We start from the raw sequence: 6,296 nt of genomic DNA on the forward strand, positions 1-6,296 counted from the left end.
TCTGTGATTTCAAAATGGGAAGTAATATTTCACTCGAAGGAATGAAATTCTAATACTTAGATTTCAAGGGCTAGTTGCAAACCCTTAGTATTAAGGATACTACATCACAACATGCTGTCATTTAGGTATCAGCTATTTTGAAATAAAGATAAGAGACAACATTATCTAAAAAGTAGATTTTTATTCTTATTTATTTTTAATAGCTATATATAACAATTGCCTTCTTATAAAAGTAGTTTTGAGATAATAATGATTTTAATATTCCCATTAGAATTGTATTCCAAGAGGAACAGGAATTATTTTGTGTCTTATTCACCTCTGTATCACCAGGAACTAGTTCGTAGTCAATAAATATCTGTTGTGTGTCACAGAATAGGTATGCAATGAATATTTATTTAATAAATAATCTTCAATCGAAACATGAATCTTAGAAAGATGGAATGCTGATTAGTATGTCAGACTTCATTTTTAAAACATTTATGAGGGGTTCTATCCTTGGCATATGCAGAAAGAATATAACAAACAAACTGAGTGCATGAATGGGCAATCTACAAATGAATTTAAACAATTCATAAACCCTAGCAAACATTCAATCTGATTAATAAATAAATGTTCATAAAAACAATGCAAATACTTCATTTTTTCCTTATGAAATTGGAATTTTTAAAATGACAATAACTAGTTTGGATGTGATCAAAGAAGACCAAATTGGTAACAATTCTCACACACACAAAAAAAATCCTTTTTGAACATTTAAATAAATATGTACCAAAAAATATTGGTTGTATTCCTAACCACACTTATAGTCTCTAAAAATGACTCACCATTAAAAAGAATCAGGACAAATGAGGAGGGGAAAATGGGTGATTCCAACTTTAAGGTAGGAAATCCTGTCATACCAGAAAACAAGTAAGCCTCTCAAAGACTAGTGGGGTTGTGTCAAAGACACAAGAGCCAACTCAAAGATTACCACTGGCCAAAGATGGGACAATTTTAGTATTATAAAAAACTAACAAAAATATTAAGTCAGTTTTCACTTAACATTGCAGGGATTTTTTTAAAGAACTACTAGCTCTAGTGAGAAAACAAATATCCTTGGTTGATTTCTAATCTCTATTTTGTCTGTTAAATTCTAATATAATTAGTCACTTTATTGAAAATGTCATGTTAATTTTGATCCCAATTTTGTATGCCTATCTTTTTTCCCTTTTTCTCCATACATATATTCTTTAAGAGATTTTTATCTTACATTGCTTAAAGTTATATTAACCATGTAGATTATTTTTTAAATTACATGCTTTTCCAAATGAGAAAGAGAAAATAACTTTCAAGGTTTCGTTTTGTTTTATTTTTTTTCCCCAGCTGTGACTCCAGACAAGATCCAAATAAGAGTTTTACAATCCCTTCTCTGGGTTTTATGGAGTCTTACTTTACCCTTCTGTGTTAGCCTCTTACGACACTGGGTCAGCCTTAAAAGGAAACAGAAAAGGGCAAACTTTTAAATTATTAGTGGACTAACATTGATTCAACAAAACATCTATTACTATTTACCTAGTATAAAGCCAGCATCTATAGAAGCCTTGGTAAATGAGTCTCTCTTCTCCGTCCTCTTTTACATCCTGATACTTCATAGCTGCCAAAAATGTCCCAGGTAAACAACGAGGACATAACATTGTTTTAGAAAAAGTGGCATCCAATTGTTCAGGTTTCCTGCCATGTATAATGTTAAATTTTCCAGAAATGTATTTATTCCAGTTAATAATTTACTCAAATAGTCCTAAATTCTACATGAAATTATGATCTATTATGTGACCGACTTAGCTTAATCGAAGAGATTAAACAGTGAATTTCAAATAAAATACAATGCCAAATTAAGTGTGCTCCCTCACTGTATCTTGGATTTTTCACTTACATTATATTAGAGAATGAGGGCAACTCAAAAATGCATACTCCTCAGTGCTTCTCAAACTTGAGCATGGGTAAGAATCAGCAGATTCCTGGGTCTCTCCCACAAAGATTCAGACTTGACTGAGTACACAGGAGTGGGGTCTAGAACTGCATTTCTAACAAGGTCCCAGGTGATGATGGTGACCATCGGAGCAGCTAGACGTCTGCATTCCCAGTTTAATTTGTCTTGGTCCTTAGATAACCCAGCCTCAATCTTTGGCTAATCCATTTTTTCTTTGCTGTGACTCACCTTTACTTTTAACAACACCTCCTTTTACTTCAGTTTTTGTTTTAAAATGTCCTGGGAACTACAGTTCGCATGATATTCCTTTACCCAGGAGGTGACCTTAACTATTTTGCTTATCATTTCATTGAAGGAAACACTCTAATAGTGAGGCAAGTTTAAATGACCTGTGGGTCTTGCTCATTGCCTCATACATTACTGGAATTATAAACAGCTTCATTTCAGCATCACAGGAAAAACATTTTTGCTTTGGGTGATAATGTTTATGTTCAACAATTTTTGTTTTTCCTGGTGTTGCCTTTGAACTTGAAAATCTTTGTTCCTTCAATAAACTTTTTAGAAAGAGATGGTACAATATCCATTTTCTAATCATCATAAATCCTATGGGGCCATGTTGCATAGATTTAAGATTATAGTATTCCTAGATTGGTATCTAGCTTATCAGTAACTATCTGTTCTTTGTAGTATTTTAGCATTGAGAGAAGAAAACAATAGCAAACACTAATGTTGTACAAATAATTTCTAAATTGAAAACATTTCTAATAACATGAAACCTGTGTTCTCAGAACATCTGGCACCAAAATTCCTTTAAGGAAGAAAAAGATGTGTTGCTGGAAATTTATTGATAAGGCACTGGAGATTGAAGATAAGGGCCTGTGGTTGCTTGGACTCAAGCAACAGCAAAGGAGTCATTTTTTAGTAAACAGTTTCATTGCTTACTCTGTTTCAATAACTGTTCTAAGTCCTTATACATATTACCTTATTTAATCTTTGTAACTACTTTTATGAGGCATGAATCCTTTTCTCCTCCATTTTATAGATGAGGTATACTTAGGGATAGAGGTTAAGCGACGTATCCAAGGTCACGCCACTGTAAGTGGCAATGCTGGGATTCGAACTAGGAAGCCTTAATCCACAGTTCATGCCTCAACCAGCATAAGATGCTGACTTTATCTGATAAAGAAGAATTTTTTAGGTGTTTCTTGTTGTAGTTGTTTGTTTGTTTATTTTTTCTAGAAAAAGGAGAGAAAATGAAGCAGGAAGAGAAAGGAACTAGAGGGATGGCAAAAAGCTGGAGGATAATGAAGCCCGAGCTCTGCTTTTGTTGGCAGAATGACTGAATGGATTTTCAAGAAGAGGAATGTTTAATATAAAATGTTACATTCTTTTGCTGATCAGTGCATACTGTAGCCCCTTCTCATGACCCCCCAAATCAACAGTAAACCTAAAATCACAAAGTCTTACAGAAAACAGCAAGGGAACAGAGTTCCACATCTGGGTTAATATACAGAATAGAAATTCCACAAGGGGCAAAAAACTGAAAGGAAAAAAAAAAAAAAAAGCAAGCACCCAGAAATAGAAGTAAACAGCAGATTATAATCCCAGGGTAATCTCAGAAATCTTGCATCAGGCTTTGGCCTTCCATGCTATGGAACTGTGGTTCACATAATCTTTTCTAAATCTCAACAGGAAGGGAGGGAGTATTCAACGGACATTTGCATTTCATTTTCAGGCTCAATTATTTTGTTTTCTTGACTATAAATTAACAGGGGGATTATATTATCCAATTTACATAATGGAGCACCATGTCCAGATCAAGAAATACTATGGGTACATATTTTAGTTATAGTAGAATAACTTAACTTTGAATACTTTAAAGTTAAGGTAAGAGTAATAAACAAAAATATTTTCAAGCATTTTTCCTTTACATGTGGGCAAATCCTGTTATTTTGGATATACAATTTCTGTTCCACATTCCTTGAATTATTATAAAGATGAACTTTAACAGGGCATAAGTAAATCTTTTGTCTTAGTATACGAAGCCAAGATTTTCCTTTCTCATATGTGTGGCACCACAGCCCACTCACAGACAGGCTGGTTGAATGAGAGGCCGCCCCAAGCTGATGACCTGATTTGCTGTGTACCCTGGCTGTTATTGCACATCTGAGGCCCCCTGAGTCCCCGAGGGTTCCCAGACTGAGCTTTAGCAGGTGGTCTTCCTGGTAGAGTCAATGAGAACACTAATAGACTGGTCTCAGCTGGATGATACTCTTTGCATATCTTTGCATTTTCTTGTTCTTCCAAGGAACTGCCTCAAGGAGAAAATTCACCCAGCTCACCAATTACAGTGCTCCTGAATGGGTTTGTTGATGTTTCCACCGATTTATTTGTTGGACACAAAACTTTCTTGGTTACTTCCCCCTTAGTTCTCATAATTGTTTAAAAAACTGAAATAGTAAGAAGCTCCAATAACGTTAAAAAGAAGACATTTTATTCATTCATTAAGTAATTAATATATTTTTAATTTTTTTATTTTCCAATTACAGTTGACAAACGATACTACATTAGTTTTAGGTGTACAATATAGTGATTAGACATTAGACATTTATAAAACTTACAAAGTGATCACCCTGATAAATCTAGTACCCATGTGACACCATACATAGTTACTACAATATTATCAACTATGTTCCTTATGCTGTACTTTACATCCCCATGACTATTTTGTAACTACCAATTTGTAGTTCTTAATCCCTTCACCTTTTCCACCCTGTCCCCAAATCCCTGCCATCAGGCAACCATCAAAATGGTCTCTGTATCTATGAGTTTGTTTGTTCATTTATTTTGTTCTTTAGATCCCACATTTAAGTGAAATCATATGGCCTTAGTCCTTCTTTGACTTGCTCCACTCAGCACAGAACCCTCTAGGTCCATCATTCTATTTTATGGCTGAGTAGTATTCCATTGTATATATGTATGACCTACTCTTTATCCCTTCATTCATTGATGGATACCAAGGTTGCCTCCTTATCTTGGTCATTGTAAATAATGCTGCAATGAACATATGGATGGATGCACACGTCCCTTGGAATTAGTGTTGTGGGTTTCTTCAGATAAATACCCAGCAGTAGGATTGCTGGGTCCTTCTTTGTGTCTTGTTACAGCCTTTGTTTTAAAGACAATTATATCTGGTGTAGGTGTTGTGACCCAGACTTTTTTGTTTGTTTCCATTTTCATGAAACACTTTTTCCATTCCTTTACTTTTAGTCTGTGTATGTCTTTTGATCTGAAGTGAATTTTTTGTAGGCAGCATATGTAAGCATTTTGTTTTCTTATTTATTCAGCCACCCTGTATCTTGTTTGGAGCATTTAATCCATTTACATTTAAAATAATTGTTGTTAGATATAAACTTATTGCCATTTTATTATCCATATTTTTATCTTGTTTCTTCTTCTTAAAGAAGTCCCTTTAATATTTTTTGTATTACTGGTTTAGTGGTGATGAACTCTTCCAGCTTTTTTCTTGTCTGGGAAGCTCTTTATCTGTCCTTAGATTCTAAATGATAGCTTTGCTACCGTGTTTCCCCGAAAATAAGACCTAACTGGAAAATAAGCCCTAGCATGATTTTTCAGGATTACATCCCATGAACATAAGACCTAATGCGTATTTTGGAGCATGAATTAATAAAAGACCTGGTCTTATTTTCGAGGAAACACTGTAGGTGGAATAATCTTGGTTACAGGTGCCTGCTTTTCATCACTGAATATTTTATGCCAATCCCTTGTTGCCTGAAAAGTTTCTGTCAAGAAATCAGCTGATAGTCTTACAGGAGCTCCCTTGTAGGTAACTAACTGCTTTTCTCTTGCTGTTTTTAAGATTCTGTCTTTATCTTTAAGCTTTGGCATTTTCCTGATGATGTGTCTTGGTGTGGGCCTGTTTAGGTTCATCTTGTTTGGGACTCTCTGCTCTTCCTGGACTTGTATGTCTAATTCCTTCACCAGGTTAGGAAAGTTTTCAGTCTTTATTTCTTCAAATCAGTTTTCAATTCCTTGCTCTTTCTCTTCTCCTTCTGGTACCTCTATAATGTGAATATTGGAAGGCTTGATGTTGTCCCAGAGGTCCCTTAAACTAGTCTCATTTTTTTCTAATTCTTTTTTTCCTTTTTGCTGTTCTGACTGAGTGTTTTTGGTTACCTCATCTTCCAAATCACTGATTCAATTCTCTGCTTTGTCTAATCTACTGTTTATTCCCCCTAATGTATTCTTTATTTCAGCAAATGTATTCTTCATTTCTAACTGGTTCTTTTTTTATGTATCCTCTATC

At 34.6% G+C, this 6,296-nt stretch overlaps 1 non-coding gene across 1 annotated transcript; it reads right to left on the minus strand.

The window, feature by feature from the left end:
- Positions 1 to 1,360: 1,360 nt before the first annotated feature.
- On the minus strand, positions 1,361 to 1,482 carry LOC141571430 (small nucleolar RNA SNORA26). The gene has a single exon (XR_012496173.1). It is a non-coding gene; the product is annotated as a small nucleolar RNA SNORA26 (small nucleolar RNA).
- Between the last annotated feature and the right edge of the window lie 4,814 nt (positions 1,483 to 6,296).

The sequence above is a fragment of the Rhinolophus sinicus genome, chromosome 16 (assembly GCF_057876585.1).
Source record: "Rhinolophus sinicus isolate RSI-liver-muscle chromosome 16, RSI-T2T, whole genome shotgun sequence".
Classification (NCBI taxonomy): domain Eukaryota; kingdom Metazoa; phylum Chordata; class Mammalia; order Chiroptera; family Rhinolophidae; genus Rhinolophus; species Rhinolophus sinicus.